The 19,115-nt window shown below is 39.3% G+C and overlaps 1 protein-coding gene and 1 non-coding gene across 2 annotated transcripts in view; both read right to left on the bottom strand.

Annotated features, from left to right (window-relative positions):
* LOC115215655 (heparan sulfate glucosamine 3-O-sulfotransferase 5-like) overlaps window positions 1-19,115 on the bottom strand; it is an 87,618-nt gene that overhangs the window by 48,155 nt on the left and 20,348 nt on the right. The gene's annotated exons all lie outside the window — the stretch shown is intronic.
* On the bottom strand, window positions 4,011-4,116 carry LOC115215959. The gene has a single exon (XR_003882038.1). It is a non-coding gene; the product is annotated as a U6 spliceosomal RNA (small nuclear RNA).

Raw genomic sequence — 19,115 nt, forward strand, 5'->3', positions numbered from 1 at the left:
GCCATTCTTCTTGCCGAATTTTCTACTGATTAAGAAGTTGGCATTTAAGAATTCTGATCTCTTTGAATGCTACTTGATGACTATTCCAATCTTGCACTAGAATTTTCTCATCCATTATATATATATATATCACCATGATCACCGTGACCGACCAGGCTATCAGATGCTGCTACACATCGCTGGTCACAATGCACTTTGCATTGTTTTAGCCTTCAAATGACACCACCCCGCTGGCTAAGCGAGCAGGCCAACAGAAGAAACAGTGAGGGAAAGTTGTGGCGAAAGAGTACAGCAGGGATCGCCACCACCCACTGCCGGAGCCTCGTGGAGCTTTAGGTGTTTTCACTCAATAAACACTCACAACGCCCGGTCTGGGATTCGAAACGGCGATCCTACAACCACGAGTCCGCTGCCCTAACCACTGGGCCATTGCACCTCCACACACACACATATATATATTCTTTTATTTGTTTCCTCTCTCAGATTTACACACTTATTGCAGCAGTGCTTCCATTTTTCTAAGCTCTGTAAAAGAATTCAGAAGGATGGGCCTCCAACCAAGCCTTTTGCAAAGTCCTTAAAGCCAGGAACTTTTCAGCACTCCCTCATAAAAGCTGGGATTCTCAAAATCAGAAACAACCCACCTAATTGGAAGATAACAACACCAAGCTGTCGGAAGAACTGTTGAAATATGTAAAGCATTCATGAAGTTTAACTTGTAATAAAATTAACACATATGCAATGCAATCCATAGCTGTGCTCATGTGTACATATGCATGCATGAATACATGTACCAGCATACTTAAAGGCATATATATTGCTTATAATCATGGTGGCAGCATGGAAGGCGTTTATAAGCCATTTAAAAATACACAAAAACTGTTAGATTCACTTCAACATTCAAATTTAATTTGTCAAAATATTTTCGTCGTTTTGAGACCACGACCTGTTCACTGTCAAAATTCCGTGCTGCATCTCTCAAAGCGACGAAAATAATTTGGACAAATTAAATTTAGATGTTCCACGCTGCAGTTGTTTTTATTTCAGTACACAATCTCAGATCAGGTTACTTCCTATGCAAGTACATCTCCGTAATATATATATATACACATACATACATAAACGCATATATAATACACACACATATATATACAAACATACATGTAATTTATAAACATGTAGACACACACACATAAATATACATATACATGCATACACACATATACATCGGCAAATATACTGACATACATACGTAGATATCCAAAAGAAGGCAACTTCAATCAAAGTTGTGCAGATAAATATTTAAAAACGAAAATAGCAAGAGGTATTAACACCTATACGCACTGACAAAAATCTTTCTCTCTTACACAATCATACACATACGCACAAACACGCTTACAACCTCATCTCACTCAACACAAATAGATTTATCTTTAGCAAGTGAAGAGAGCTGCTGAAGAATTATCACCTGAAAGATTTACCAAAGGAAATGGTATTAAGCTGGCAGCTTAACAACTGCCTCTTACCAAAGATATATAGGCAACCACCCACCATACATAACTGTTCTTGGAAACGAATTTCTCTAGGCAATCACTTACCAAAGACACTGTTCGAGAAACGAACTTCCTTTAACCAGATCTGTAGATAACCCTTCACCAAACCTGGTGTCTTGGAAACGAACTGCCTCTTACCAAAGATATATAGGCAACCACCCACCATACATAACTGTTCTTGGAAACGAATTTCTCTAGGCAATCACTTACCAAAGACACTGTTCGAGAAACGAACTTCCTTTAACCAGATCTGTAGATAACCCTTCACCAAACATGGTGTCTTGGAAACGAACTTCTGTCGACCAGAACTTCTATAGTCAAACACTTATGAAAGATTCTGTTTTGGAAACGAACGTCTGTTGATCAAAACACACCACCTTGGAAACAAACTCTTGTAGATTAGAACTTCTGTAGGCAAGCAATCATTCACCAAATGTACTGTCTTGGAAATGAAGTTCTGTCGACCAGATGTTCTATAATTTCCATTTTCTCAGGAGACTAAACTACGTATTAAATTAATATCCACTGGATAGGTTCTCACAATTCTAATTACGAAAGGAAACAGAATTGTTTGACCCAAGCGTAGTATAACTACAGTGAATCATTTTATGGAATCCAAGGGGAGGAAATGTGTGTATATTTGACCTCGACATTTGAAATTAGAAAATAATTTAATACAATAGAAAATATGACCTCCTGGGTGGCTTGGCAATAACAACTAATAGCGACATTAGCAACTAGAATTTCATCAATAATAGCATCAGTAGCATATATAGAATTACAAGATGTAATTTATATGAATTCTGGTTCGTTACGTATTGTGCTTCAATGTCAAAAGAAAAAAAAAAAAGCTTGTTGCTAATCCCTATTCCTGCCATTACATCCGTTAATCAGAAATGTGTCTCATTTCTCAAGGACATATTCTTTCTATTAACTGTCATATCATGTCGTCGTCGCCAGTCGGTATTTTACGTTGCCAATCGGTATTTTAATTCTCTAAGGATTGTAGTGGCTCTCCTAAGTAAGCTGTGTCAGGTTTCATATACACACGAGCACATTTGCGAGCGTGGGTGCGTGTATGTGTGTGCGTGTGTGTGCGTAGGCTTAGGCGTGTCTGTGTGGCAAGAGGCTTGCTTCCCAACCACATGGTTCCGGGTTCTTTTCCCTGCATGGCACCTTGGGCAAGTGTCTTCTACTATAGCCTTGGGGCGACCAAAGCCTTGCAAGTGAATTTGGTAGGCGGAAACTAAAAGAAGCCCGACGTACACACACACGTGCACACACACACACATGCACACACGCACACACACATACATGTATATACGTTGTACTTCTTTCAATTTCCATCTACCAAATCTGATCCCAAGGCTTTGGTCGGCCCCGGGTTATAATAGAAGACACTTGTGCAAGGTACCACACAGTGGGACTGAACCCAGAACCATGTGGTTGGGAAGCAAACTTTTTACCACACAAGAACGCAGCATTGTAGCATGGCCAGGGTCCAGTTACAGGGATGATTAAAGAAATGTTTAATCGAATATGCTCCTTTAATTAACTGACCATGTTATCTGGGTGATATAGACATAAATGCTCCGCCAGCAGTACTTATTTTTCATACTAAAGTTTATCATGGAGTATACCCAAAAATGTTTGCTGTCATTGCATTCATTCACATAATGAGCCCCCTTTAATTTTGCTCAGATTGCTTTCGATTTTGGCGTATCGATGCAACTCTGAAGTTTGATTACGATCAACCAATTACTTTATCTCGTCAGGTTTTTTTTTACTTCCTTTAAAAAAAAATGCATATTTTGCGAATGAAAATACTAGATCCAAAATAAAATTTTAAAATATAAGTAACAAAAATATTTCTTGTTGTAAAAAAGATAATTCCTTCTTTGTCATCGTGTTTTTTTTTTATTAAGAAATAATTAAAGGAATTTTATGAAAATATAGAGTGTCCATAAATTGTCTTCACAATTTGAAGAATTTAGAAAAATGAAAAATAAGGATAACTCAGCGATGTTAATTGGAAAACATAGGTAAACAAATAAAATTTGATTATAAACAATATTTCCACGTGGATTCCATTGGTTACACACAACACATCTAGACAATGTTGTGTGGAAGTTGTAAAAATAACTTATCACGTGATCACGTGACCGATCAGGCTATCAGATGTTGTTACACATCGCTGGTCACAATGCGCTTGGCATTGTTTTAGCCTTCAAATGACGCCACCCCGCTGGCTAAGCGAGCAGGCCAACAGAAGGAGTGAGAGAAAGTTGTGGTGAAAGAGTACAGCAGGGATCGCCCCCCTACCCCCTGCCGGAGCCTCGTGGAGCTTTAGGTGTTTTCGCTCAATAAACACTCACAACGCTCGGTCTGGGAATCGAAACCGTGATCCTACAACCGCGAGTCCGCTGCTCTAACCACTGGGCCATTGCACCTCCACTGAAAAATACGGAACGCTTCACGAATTTGCGTTTCATCCTTGCGCAGGGCCATGCTAATCTTCTCTGTATCGTTCCAATTTTAGAATATGTACCGCCGTAGCTAGTACAAAAAAAAATAAACTTATGGACACCCTTTACTTAAAGAAATTGATAAAGAACAATAAAAATTCAGCGATATTATGTTGATGTAGTCAGAATATTTTATGTGAAATATATGTTTGGTGAATACTAGTCAATATGGCATCTATATTTGGCTGAAAATTAGGGAGTTTTAGCCTTAAATCATTGTGCTCTTTCCAATTAATTTTGCTGAAAATTCAGCACCCTTTAATGCTCAAAATTATATCGAGTGTTTATTGGGCCCTTGGATAACCAAATAGACCAGACTCCCGGGGCTCAATATTTAACACTTTGCCGACTCCTACTATATACGGGAGGCGCAATGGCCCAGTGGTTAGGGCAGCGGACTCGCGGTCGTAGGATCGCGGTTTCGGGCGTTGTGAGTGTTTATTGAGCGAAAACACCTAAGGCTCCACGAGGCTCCGGCTGTACTCTTTCACCACAACTTTCTCTCACTCTTACTTCCTGTTTCTGTTGTACCTGTATTTCAAAGGGCCGGCCTTGTCACTCTCTGTGTCACGCTGAATATCCCCGAGAACTACGTTAAGGGTACACGTGTCTGCGGAGTGCTCAGCCGCTTACACGTTAATTTCACGAGCAGGCTGTTCCGTTGATCGGATCAACCGGAACCCTCATCGTCGTAACCGACGGAGTGCTTCCATCCACTATATACGGGATGAAAATAAAGTCTGTCCTTCTTCCTTGTTCATTGGTTGCTCTTCAAAGAATACTTCTAATGTCTGACGCTTCCTGAGTTTCTTTTATGAATCTATCCATCAGTCCTCAACAACAGCATAACTCCATACCCAGTACATTTCTCATTGCCTTGATGTCGAGATATTTCAGCAATGTGAAACATTATAGTGTGAGGCTGTCACTGAATTTTTTCCGTCATTTGTGTTTGTATGTCCGTTAAAAATAGCTCATGAAACTTGCATCTTTTTTGGAACTATGTTATTATGAGAGACCTGTTTAGTTTAGAGCTTTATAAATATATCTAGAGTGCTAACTGATATATTATTTTATTAATAAACATCCTACGTCCATGAAACTCTGAGTACATAGTGAGGATTTTGCTTTTTTATAGGAAAACTTGTATCTTGCTACATTGTTTTACAACACACACACACACACACACACACACACACACACACACACACACACACACACACACAACACACACACACACACACACACAACCACACACACACACACACACGCACAAACACGCACACAAACACACACACGCACACACACGCGCACGCACACACACACACACACACACACACACACACACACACACACACACACACACACACACACACACACACGGATGGAAGTCTCTCGGATTACGAGACGGCTCTGCAGTCTCTTGCTGAACAAACCTGCAGAAATGGTTTGTTTGTAGCGATCAAATGTATGCGTTGTACATTTAGTTCACTCTCTTCGTCAAATCAACGTTGCCTGAACAAGTGTAAAGTGTACCACACGGCAGGTGCCGAAGTGATCGCAGAGTAACATGGGGCGAGGAATTGAAACCACAATCGCGAGATCGTGGTGCAACATGAAACCACCTCAATTCTGGGAAGAGGGTATTTTCAAGTTAAGGAAAGATGGAGGCGCATTGTGCAACAAAATGGTTCATACTTGGTTGATTAAAAACGTAATGGCAAGTATTTATTGACCTTTTTCTTTCCTTTAAAAATCGGCACGAACTTTCCGGACACCCCAATACTATAAGACCAGTTTCTTTGAATCGCTTGTTGACCTACAATACAGCTAAGGCGACCCTGATTGTAGTAGGAACATATGAGATTTAAAATGGCAAGCAATATCCATAGGTGGACTGCCGAATAGTGGCTGTAGAACAAGAAGTTCTCATAGTTAAAGTATTGACTTTAGTCTACACGCTGGCCTAGATATTCTATATGAAGATAAAGTGTTTAAGTGGTGCCTAAATGATGTAAAGGGTTTATGGCGGACGGTGTGTGTCAGGAGGTATCACTATACATATTGAATAAGTGGTTAAAGTGTCTCTTGTCTCTCGCTAAGAACTTATCAAGGTTAGCTAATTCTTTAACTGACTTTAACTGATGCGATAAGGGGGTACCTTGCTACCATATTGTAAGTGGAGAAAAGAAAGAAGGAAAGGAAGGAAGAAAGAAAAAAAGGTCTTGTAAGATGTATTACATTTAAACATTTCTCAACGACTAAGATGTGGCAATGATTGGTGAAAGGGGAAAGACGGACGATGATGACGACGATGATGATGAAGAAAAAGGAGGGAGTGGAGAAAGTGGAGGAGGAGATGGAGGAAGAGGAGAAGAAGCCAGAGGAGGGAAAGAAGAGGAAAAAGGAGAAAGCCAGAAGAATTGGAAGATGGTGGAGGAAGAGGAGGCAGAGAGAAAGGAGTAGAAGTGGGAAAATAATAATAATAATAATAATTGTTTCTACTATAGGCACAAGGCCTGAAATTTGGGGAGGGGCATAGTCAATTATATCAACCCCAGTGCGTAACTGGTACTTATTTAATCGACCCCGAAAGGATGAAAGGCAAAGTCGACCTCGGCGGAATTTGAACCCAGAACATAGCGGCAGACGAAATACCGCTGAGCATTTTGCCCGGCGTGCTAACGATTCTGCCAGCTCACTGTCTAATAATAATAATAATAATAATAATAATATAATAATAATAATAAAATAATAATAATAATAATAATATAATAATAATAATACTGGTGTACCTTTATCAGACGGGTAGTCATGATGGGTATATTGGGCTTCGTATATTTTACCCCAGTGTCACTTTGATGGCATGAACTGCTCTCTCACTCAATAATAATAATAATAATAATATGGTATAAAAGATGGGCTACAGCAAATATTCTGCTCAATACCACAGATTTGCTTGTCAGTTGTTTGACCTTAACCAGTTGAGCATGTCCCTTAGTGGCTGACGATATGTGCATCTCTGATCACGAGCAGAAGTAGTGGGGGAGCATCATAGCCATGTGTTGAGAGGGATTCTTTGGGGTTTGAATAGTTCACCTCTGGAAACATGGGTGGTTCTTTCAACATCCTTAAACAACCCTTATTCAGGGACCGTTTGAGCGGGATGGGCTACTCAACCTGAAGAAAATTCTAACTGGGCCCCACCTGCAAGGTCATGTGCTGTTTATCTTGATATGAGATCACCATGTCGCGCACATATGGTTGTGATGCATGTGCCTGGTGTACCTTTATCAGACGGGTAGTCATGATGGGTATACTGGGCTTCGTATATTTTACCCCAGTGTCACTTTAATGGCATGAACTGCTCTCTCACTCAATAATAATAATAATAATAATAAAATAATAATAATATAATAATAATAATAATAATAATAGAAGGTGGTAGAGGCCTTATACAGCTGGAAAACTACTATAAAATAACCACCATAGGACTGCAAAAATATCTACTTCAGAAGGAAGGAAAACTGATACAAATAGCGGCAAAACACAAGCAAAACAAAAAACTGTTCTCAGTATTTAAGGAAGCTGACAAAAACAAACAAGAAATCATACCACCTAAAAAATATGAAGAAGAAGATGAAGAAACAACAAAAGCTATAAAACAAATGAAATCCAAACTAAAAATAGAACAGCAACGAACCATGATAAAACGATGGCAAGAAAAGCACCTTCATGGTAAATACTGGACTAAACTAAACGCAAAAGAAATAGACAAAGAAAAATCCCAGCAATGGTTGAGAAGCTCAGGACTCAAAGCAGAGACAGAGGGATTTTTAATTGCAGCACAAGACCAAAGCCTCCCCACCAGAAATTACCAAAAACATGTAATGAAAAGAAATATAACAAGTAACTGCAGAATATGTGGAGATGGACAAGAAACAATAAATCATATTATCTCTGGCTGGCCAGTCCTGGCTAAGAAGGAATATATTCACAGACATGACAGAGTTGGAACCTACATACACTGGAAGCTATGCCAACATTATGGAATAACAACAGAAAAAAGATGGTATAGGCACACACACCAGAAAAGGTCACAGAAAACGAGAAAGCAACCATACTCTGGGATATGCCGATACACACAGATAGAGAAATTAAGGCCAACAGACCAGATATATTTGTCAGAGATCGTGAAGAAAAAATATGCTTTCTAATTGATGTATCAATACCGGCAGATGACAACGTGTCTCTAAAAGAAATGGAGAAACTTTCAAAATACAAAGTCCTGGAAATAGAGGTAACAAGAATGTGGAATCTAAAAACAGAAATAATTCCTATCATAGTAGGTGCATTAGGCATAATGAAAAAATATTCAGACAAATACATAACAAAAACACCAGGACTTATAAACACATATAACATACAGAAAATTGCACTACTTGGCACTGCACACATCCTACGCAGAACACTTTCCATACAATAACCATCAGAGCATCACAACAAATCACAGCACATACCCAAGGCACACAAAGCTGCGCTCGGTAGTGAAGTGAAAGCACGCTATAAAAATAAAACTACTGAATAATAATAATAATAATAATAATAATAATAATAATAATAATAATAATAATAATAATAATGATGATGATGATGATGATGATGATGATGATGATGATGATGACGACGACGACGACGACTACGACGACGACAACGACGACGACGACGATGACGACGACGACGATGACGACGACGACGACGACGAATTTCAGACATTTACAGAATGTTTACTGTTTAGTTTACTTTTTCGTTTTCAGCCATAGCTGTGGAGTCGATGTAAAGAAAAAATTCCACATTTTGGCACAATTTATAGAAATACGGTGATTGTAAGTGAAGTATTGAAGAGAGAGAGATAGAGACAGAGAAAGACAGAGAGTGAGATAGAGAGAGAGAGATAGAGAGTGAGAGACTGATAAAGACTTCGATAAATTCTTCCAAAACATCCGTTGAAAAACGTACTCCTGTTTTGACATCAAGTAGAAATTCTCTCTCTCTCGCTCTTTCTCTGCACACACACACACACATACACGTACACACATACACACACACACACACACGTACACACACGTACACACACACGTGTATCCCTCTCTTAACACATACATCCTCTCTCTCTTTTCTCTCACATACACTTACTCCACCTTTCCCTCTCTTTCTACCACATACTCACACATCCTCCCCCTCTCTCATACACATGGTCTCTCACCCTCTCCTTCTCACACACACATCGTCTGTCTGTCTCTCTCTCTCTCTCTTTCCACACACACGTACACATAGACACAAATAAGCACACACAGATACACATAGACACACACACACAGATACATATATATGCATACGTACACACATTAGTATTAACTCAACAATTGACCCAACGATTTTCAGGTTCATCTAGATCAGTGGTTGGGGCCCATAACGTGTACACTGGCGCCCCTTTGTGTGTGTATGTGCGTGCGCGCGCCTGTATTTTTTGGTTATTCTTTTTTCTGGTTTTGATGATTGAAATATGGCCATTCTAGAGCACGAACTTAACAGGATTTTAAGTTGTGAACACACAAGCAAGCGGTCAATGTCAAGACGACATTATGTAGACTGCACTGGAATATTTGGTAGAGAATTCGTGACTATCCTCTGAAATAAAATATTTAAACCGATGCAATAACTGATGTTTCAAACACACACACACAGAGAAAGATCTTTAGCAAGATTAAAATATTGGTTTCAAATTTTGGCACAAGGCCAGCATTTTCGGAGAGGGGAGTAAGTCGATTACATCAACCCCAGCGCTCAACTGGTACTATTTGTTATTTAGTTTATCGACCCCGAAAGGATGAAAAACAAAGTCGACCTGGGTGGAAATTGAACTCAGAACATCAAGCAGGGCCGGTTATCTTATAATTAGACAGACCTATTCAAATTGGGCCCTCGAGCGGATGATCCTAAGATGAATTAAATATGTCCCAATGCTTTTATTGCTTTGAGGATCAACCTAACAATGCTTTTAACAATCGCATCAGGCAAAAGAAGTATTTTGAAACCTAGAACTGATTAAAGCACCTACGGTCAAATATCTGACAAGAGAGATTAAATAATAGAAAATGAAATTATCAAAATCATTAACTTTGAAATGATTTTGAAAGACTTCTCAGATAAAAACCCCAGAGATGTCTGTTTTTTAGAAGCTCTTTTCACAAACAATATATCAGTAATTATTAACTCATAATAAAACATTAAGGATCTTTTCGGTTTGAACGGCAGTTTTTAACATAATTTCTAGGTAACTAAAAAATTTTAAATTTCGTATACTGGTAGAATGTGTTTGTAAAACATCTTTTTCTCTTGGCTTTATTGAGAAAATTCTATAGTTTGTAAGATATTTGTTGGTTTTTTTCCTTCAATTTCTGCAGTTTCAACCAATCACTGACGTCTATTGAGGTAAAAAAAACATTCTGTGCTGTATGAATGTGTCCCTCGTTTCAGAAACAGATTGGGTTTATTTACATTTCTGAAGAGAAAAGATACCCTTCCCCCCACCCCTAACCGTAACCCTAACCCTAAAACAGATTGAAATGCAATAGATCGATACTAGGGTCATAAATATGGGTGACAATTTCATATGACACCGCTAGAAAAAACTGCCGTTCAAACCGAAAAGATCCAACATTAAAACTTACATATGAGATTTCAATTTTTAGGTTATCGAAGCAAAGCATAAAACACCAGTCTCCTGCTTTTGTAGAGTAGATGGCTTCACTGACAATCCTCATATTGGGCCCTGCACTTCCCAGTGTTGGCTCTGCATTAAGCACTTTGTCCGGTGTGCAGACGATTTTGCCAGCTCACTCCCTTTGTCAGGATTAAAATATTAAAAGTACGCTGTAATGAATGAATAGAAATATGACTAATGATGAACCACAGTCCAAATATAATTTTGTTATAAAAGTCCTCACTTTATTAATTTCCATAAATGTTTAACATCGACGGCATTCATCTATGTAAATATGTAGAAGGAGACACGCGTTGGACGGGATAATATGAGGAAATACGGATAAGAAACTACTGTACATAATTAACTTCTGTTGTGTGTGTGTATATATATATATATACACATATATATATATATATATATATAAGATCGCCATATAGAATATGGAAGGGTGTCTGTAACACGACATTTTGTAAAAACGGGTCGCAGAGATACAAGACATTCAGAATCAATGAATTACTCTATCTTTGTGTGTGTGTGTGTGTGTGTGTGTGTATTCATGTGTATGCGTGTGTACGTGTGTGTGTGTGTATGTGTGTGTGTGTATGTGCGTGTATATGTAAATGTTTATACATATATATATTCGCATAAGAAACATAATATATATTCCCTCAATAGGCCAAATAACCAATATTTAAAAAAATACCCAACACTTAATATAGAATGTATTGAAAGGCGGTGAGCTGGCAGAAAAGCTAGCACGGTGGGCGAAATGCTTAGGGATATTTCGTTTGTCTTTACGTTCTGAGTTCAAATTCCGCCGAGGTCTACTTTGCCCTTCACCCTTTCGGGGTCAATAAATTAAGTACTAGTTGCGTACTGGGGTCGATCTAATCGACTGACCCCCTCCCCAAAAGTTTCGGGCCTTGTGCCTAGAGTAGAAAAGAATGTATTGAGTAAATATATATCCTTTTCTACTCAAGGCACAAGGCACGAATTTTTTTGGGAGGGATCAGTCAATTAGATCGATCAACCCCAGTACGCACTGGTACTTAATTCATCGACCCCGAAAGGATGAAAGGCGAAGTCGACCTCGGCTGAATTTGAACTCAGAACGTTAAGACAGACGAAATACCTATTTCTTTATTACCCACAAGGGGCTAAACACAGAGAGGACAAACAAGGACAGACGAACGGATTAAGTGGATTATATCGACCCCAGTGCGTAACTGGTACTTATTTAATCGACCCTGAAAGGATGAAAGGCAAAGTCGACCTCGGCGGAATTTGAACTCAGAACGTAGCGGCAGACGAAATACCGCTGAGTATTTCGCCCGGCGTGCTAACGATTCGGCCAGCTCATCGCCTTTCAATACATTCTATATTAAGTGCAGAGTATTTTTTTAAATATTGGTTATTTGATCGTCTGAGTCATCTACTCAAAACCTCTTTCGATGCTTTTTTGACGTGTGATCTACAAGGGAGATTACTTTAGGTTACTTTTTTAATTACTTTGTACATACTTAGCATTGTAAATGTATTTTTTCAAAATTCTTACTATTTTAATAATAAGAAAATATATAATAATTAAAATCAGTGTGTAGATGACCCACCAAAGTAAATGTGCTCATTATAGCTTCGGGCCGACCAAAATCTTGTCAGTGTATTTAGTTGACAGGAACTGAAAGAAGCTTGTTGTTTATATATGTGCGTGTGTGTGTGTGTGTCTTTGTGTCTGTGTTGGTTCCCCACCTCACCGTTTCACAACTGGTGTTGGTGTATTTACGTCCCGTAACTTAGCGTTTCGTCAAAATTGCCCGGTAGAATAAATATTAGCCTTTGAAAAGGAAAAGCGCTGGGTTCGATTTGTTTGATTAAAACCCTTCAAGGCAGTGCTCCAGCATGGCTGCAGTCAAGTGACTGGAACAAGTAAAAGAATAAAAGAATATATTCATTTTTTATTATTTTTTTTTAATAAATTTCAGCCAATGGATTACGGCCATACCGGGACACCGCAATCAATGTTGCTTCGGTCCTTTGTAACAGCTCTGATAAAAATTATATTGTATTCAATGCAGAAGTTCTCTTAATGTATTTAGCACGAATGAAGAAATTTGATGCGCCACTCTGATGGAAGATCATTCAGGATCTTGTGGCTGTGTGGTAAGTAGCTTGCTTACGAACCACATGGTTCCGGGTTCAGTCCCACTGCATGGCACCTTGGGCAAGTGTCTTCTACAATAGTCTCGGGCCGACCAAAGCCTTGTGAGTGGATTTGGTAGACGGAAACTAAAAGAAGCCTGTCGTATATATGTATATATATGTATGTATGTGTGTGTATATGTTTGTGTGTCTGTGTTTGTCCACCCAACATCGCTTGTCAACCAATGCTGGTGTGTTTACGTCCCCGTAACTTAGCGGTTCGGCAAAAGAGACCGATAGAATAAGAACTATGCTTACAAAGAATAAGTCCTGGGGTCGATTTGCTCGACTAAAGGCGGTGCTCCAACACGGCCACAGTCAAATGACTGAAACAAATAAAAGTGTAAAAGAGTATAGAATATCCATGAACTTTTGATAACTATTCTATATGTAGCAGGTATTTCACTCAATTTGAACTCATATTATTTTCCTGCAAATTAGAAAGTTTTCTTCACAAAAAACCGGATCTTTGAAAAAGAACGATTATATCATTAAAAAACCCAAACTAGTCTATGACGCTCAAACACTGCAGATATAATTCAATGGCTGACGTCTGCTAAAATACTGACGAATCAGAAGCTGTTGATCGCAGGTTAGATAAGTTTTAATTCAGTCAACTCATCCTATAAAATTACAGTCACACAGGTACAGTCAGAGAAGGAGAGGTTATTGCTTGATAAGAGAGAACCGAAGGCAGTCATGCGTCACATCAAATGCTTTTTCTTATGAGCTGAGGTGGTCGGCCAAGACCTTGCTAAATATGAAGAATCTGCAATATGATATTGCTCGTACGAGCAAAGGGAGTTATGCTAAGGTCGCTGACACGTATTTATTCACGAACTCTCTCTACCAGCTCTGTCTTGCCCTGTCTCATCCACATACAACCACACAATCTAAGTAAATTACTAATATGAGCCGAACTTTCCGGCGTTATTCTGTTGTTTTCTTTTCTGGAGACTGTTGTGTTCTATTTAAACTTTGTTGTGTTTTCGGGCAAAATTATATTCTCTTTTGTTGAAATCAAGGATTAAAAAAAAAAATTGAAAAGAAAGCATGTGGAATGCGTTATCGACACCCAGGTCCTTTTTCTAAATCGCTTTCGGAGATCCTTGGGGAAATACAGATTGGCCTGAGTTTCTAGACTCTTTTCTTCAGTTACACATTGTTAATTCTTATTTCTTTATTGCTCACAAGGGGCTAAACATAAAGGGGACAAACAAGGACAGATAAAAGGATTAAGTCGATTAGATCGACCCCAGTGCGTAACTGGTACTTAATGCATCGACCCCGAAAGGATGAAAGGCAAAGTCGACCTCGGCGGAATTTGAACTCAAAACGTAACGGCAGACGAAATATGGCTACGCATTTCGCCCGGCGTGCTAATGATTCTGCCAGCTCGCCGCCTTCACATTGTTAATTCTATTGCATGCGTAGCGGGATTACTGTTTGCAGCCTATGGTTTCATGTTATTTTCAGCTATCTAATAGTTTCCTGATTATTCTGGCCGTGTGAAAGAAGCAAACCTTTTGTAACAGTTCTACTGGGCACTCTATTCCAGTTTCCTTAATATTCTTCCTGGTGCTTTCTAATACTGTTCCCAAGGACCCAACAATAATTGGCACTATCTTTACCTTCTTCATTTTCCATAGCCAGGCTATTTCGCACTTAAGAGGGTTGTATCTATCTATTTCTTTGCCTCCCTTCTTGACTATTCAGGGTCAAAGGGGCATGTAACATCAACTATATAGCGTGTGTGATGCACCTTGTCCACCACCACTAGGTCCGGTGTGTTACGCTTCAGCACCTTATCTGTTTGGATTGGGAAATCCCGGAGTACTTTGCTAGTCTCCGACTCTGCCACTCTCTGCGGTTTGTGCTCATACCACGTATTGCCTCTCTCTAGCCTCCACTTTTCGCACAGGTTCCAACGGAGCACTTTCGCTACCTGGTCGTGTTTTAAAATAATTTCCACGTAACTAAACACTTTTAAACTTCGTATACTGGTAGAATGTGTTTATAAAACATCTTTTTCTCTTGGCTTTATTGAGAAAATTCTATAGTTTGTAAGATATTTGTTGTTGTTTTTTTCAATTTCTGCAATTTCAACCAATCAATGACGTCTATTGAGGTGAAAACATTCTGTGCCGTATGAATATGTCCAACGTTTAAGAAACAGATTGGGTTTATTTACATTTCTGAAAAAAAAAGATACCCTCCCACCACCCCTAACCCTAACCCTAACCCTAAATCAGATTGAAATGCAATAGATCGATACTAGGGTCATAATTATGGGTGACAATTTCATATGACACCGCTTGAAAAAACTGCCGGTCAAACCGAAAAGATCCCATCTTTCAACAAGAAATGAAGTTTGTTCGTAAACACTTCAACAGTTTTCATTTTTTTATGTACAACTGTTGATCGACGACATTAGAAATAACAGTCAACTCGTATTACCATAAGCAGTCATATACAGCTCCTAACGTTTAGCCAATCTTCTCAAGTACAAGTAGCAATGACATCTAGCAGCCACATAATATAACATAGATGGTCTGTTCTTGCCGCTGATCATGAAACCTGGCGTTTCACTCTCCTCTAAGAAACGGCCTCTTTTGAAGACACCCGCCGGACCATCCTTGTAAGCAAGAAAAAAAAAAAAAATAGGAGGATAAAAATAGGACATAACATCCAACCCGGATCAACCGCGCCTAAAAAATTATCATTACGATAAATGGTAAGGCGGTGAGCCGGACAAAATGCTTAGCGGTATTTCGTCCGTATTCATGTTCTGAGTTCAAATTCCATCGAAGTCGACTTTGCCTTTCATCCCTTCGGGGTCGATAAAATAAGCACTAGTTATGCACTAGAGTCGATGTAATCGACTTACCCACCACTCACAAATTTCAGGCTTTATACCTAAAGTAGAAAGGATTATCAGCGTATGCCATACAGTGGCCCAGCAACAAAATTTGCTAAGGGAGTGCAAACCCAGGTCCTAATTTTTTAAATGAAAAATATGGATTTTTCCAATGTTGACATTAAAACAAATGCAGGTATAATAATTTTTATTATTATGAGGGTCCACTCAATGGAATGTGACCAAATGAAGTTCATTTCTAACACAGTTCCTCTTACTGTCCACACACTTCCATTAGTAGTTGCAGTGCTTGGGTCGCACTGGTGAAGAAGCTTTTCTGTTGATCAAAATGGTCATCAACAACAGATAAGATGTTCTCATCATAGTGATACTGGTGCTCAGCTGAGTGTTTTTCTATGTTGGGAAACAGATGATAACCAGAAGGAACCAAATCACTAACATAGGGTGAATGATCAACCAGTTCAAAGCCAGTCACATACAGCAGCCATTGAAACCAAGGACTTGTGTGCTGAAGCATTGTCCTAATGAAACAAGACCCCAATCATCAGTTTTTCTGGGTGTTTGGTCTTGATAGCCTTTCATAACTGCCTTAGGAAGTTGGTATTGAAATTTTCCATTGATGGTGTGATCATTTTGAAGATAGTCAATAAACACAATATTTTGTGTATTAATTCATAGTATATATAATGATGTGAAGTATATTTTGCATATTAAAATGTTAAATTTTGGAAATGTATCAAGCAGATAAAAATACAAATTGCAAGTATTTCAAAATGTGGGACACTACATGACAAAAACTAACAAAAAAAAAGAAGAAAATAGTGGTGCTTGTGTTCCAAAGGTACAATGAGAAGGCTCAGGAGAAGGATAGAGAGATGGGGTAGAGGGAAGGAAGGTAGAAGGAAAGAAAAGAATGAAAAGTGAAAAGATAAACTGGGGATCTGAAATGAGTACTAGGCAGGAAATTGGCCCCTGTGCCGGTGGCATGTAAAAACAGCACCCACTACACTCTCAGAGTAGTTGGCGTTAGGAAGGGCATCCAGCTGTAGAAACACTGCCAGATCAGACAGGAGCCTGGTGCAGCCTCTTGGCTTCCCAGGCCCCAGTCGAGCCATTCAACATATTCCAGCATGGAAAATGGACATTAAACGATGATGTCTTACCTATGCACTGGTCAAGTAGAAAAACGATGAGTGACAAAAATTGGATTGTCTTTTGGTACCAAAAAAGTGAAGAAAGAGAGTAGAGGAGGTTAGGGAAAAGCAAGTAGGAAGAAAGAGAGAGAGTGCGGAGAAATAAGAGAATAAAGATAGACAGTAGGTAGTTGACAGGGATGGACAGAGGAAGAAATGGAAGGCAGTAAAGAGAGAAAAGCAGCAGATAGGTAGAGAGGTAGATAGAGGGGAGAGGAGAAGGACAGAGAAATAGATAGAAAAGAGAGACAGTCTTGCACCAAATATTGAACACTGCGTAGGGTACCACTGAGTGAGAACAGAAGTGAGTGTGTGACATTACATTGACTAACAGACCTAAAATACTGCACAGAAACTCAACGAACATATATAATGATAAAGGAAATTGTTGTATACAGTGCTCAGGTGCACTACAACTAAGATGAAAAAAATGGCCATCAGGTGTACTGTTGGCGGATTTCAGGACACATGGAAGTTTTGAAGGATGTAGTGAATTGACAGCTAACAACTGATGCAGGTGGTTTATTCCATGCTTCTGCAATTCTGAGCATGAAAAATTGTTTCCGAAAGTCATGGGTGCTGTGTTGTTTTTTTGATTTTATAAGCATGTCCGTGAGTGATTATCATATGGAATTCAAAAAATTACCGAAGGTTGATGCTGGAAATATGGTGAATAATCTTGTGGGTGTCAATCAAGTCAGTTGCCAGACGTCTGAGCTTCAATGTATCCATGCCCAGGAATGCAAGACGTTTAGAGTATGGTAGATGTCTGACGGTGGGTATTCGCTTTGTTGCACATTTCTGAACAGTTTCCAGGAGATTTATATGCTGAGAAAGAGAGGGTTTCCAGACTGGTGATGCAAATCCCAAGTGTGGACATACCATTGTCGTATACAATTTTAAATAGATAGCAGGAGAGTGGCTGACAAATGTCTTACTGAGATATGCTAGCACCACCTCAGCCTTTTTGACAATCTTAGATATGTGGTTTGTCCAATGCAGATTGTTGTTTACAATAATACCCAGAACATGTCCACCAGAAGACTTCTTGAGATGGTGTTGCTGAGGGAGTATGTAAAATTGGATTTTTCCTCCCAAAATACATGGTGACACACTTGTCTACAGATAGTTTGAGATGTCAGTCAGAGATCCACTGCTGCATTGTATCTAGATCTGATTGCAGGATAGGATATGTTCTTTTTATTTCAAGGTACAGCTTGGTATCATCGGCATTTTTCAACACTGAACTCCGACCAAATTTCCAGGGAGTTAGAAAATCCTCGGAACTTCCCAGGAAGATTTCGACGAAACTTCTCGGAAGTTAGAAAATCATCGGAACTTTACAGGAAGTTTTCGACGAAACTTCTCGTAAGAAAATCCTCGGAACTTCCAAGGAAGATTTCGACGAAACTTCCCGGAAGTTAGAAAATCCTCGGAACTTCCCGGGAAGATTTGGACGAAACTTCCAAGGAAGATTTCGACGAAACTTCCTGGAAGTAAGAAAATCCTCGGAACTTCCAAGGAAGATTTCAACGAAACTTCCCGGAAGTTAGAAAATCCTCGGAACTTGCCAGAAAATCTTCGACGAAACTTCCCGGAAGTTAGAAAATCCTCGGAACTTCCCAGGAAGTTTTTGACGAAACTTCCCGGAAGTTATAAAGTTCTCGGAAATTCCCAGGAAGATTTGAACGAAACTTCCTGGAAGTTAGAAAACGTCGGAACTTCCCAGGAAATTTACGACGAAACTTCCCGGAAGTAAGAAAATCCCCGGAACTTCCCAGGAACTTTTCGACGAAACTTCCTGGAAGTTAGAAAATCCTCGGAACTTCCCAGGAAATTTTCGATGAAACTTCAGGAACTTTGAAAATCCTCGGATCTTCCCAGGCAGTTTACGGCGAAACTTCCCGGAAGTTAGAAAATCCTCGGAACTTGCCAGGAAGTTTCCGACGAAACTTCCCGGAATAACCTCGGAACTTCCCACGAAGTTTTCAACAAAAT

Source organism: Octopus sinensis, linkage group LG9 (assembly GCF_006345805.1).
Source record: "Octopus sinensis linkage group LG9, ASM634580v1, whole genome shotgun sequence".
Lineage (NCBI taxonomy): Eukaryota > Metazoa > Mollusca > Cephalopoda > Octopoda > Octopodidae > Octopus > Octopus sinensis.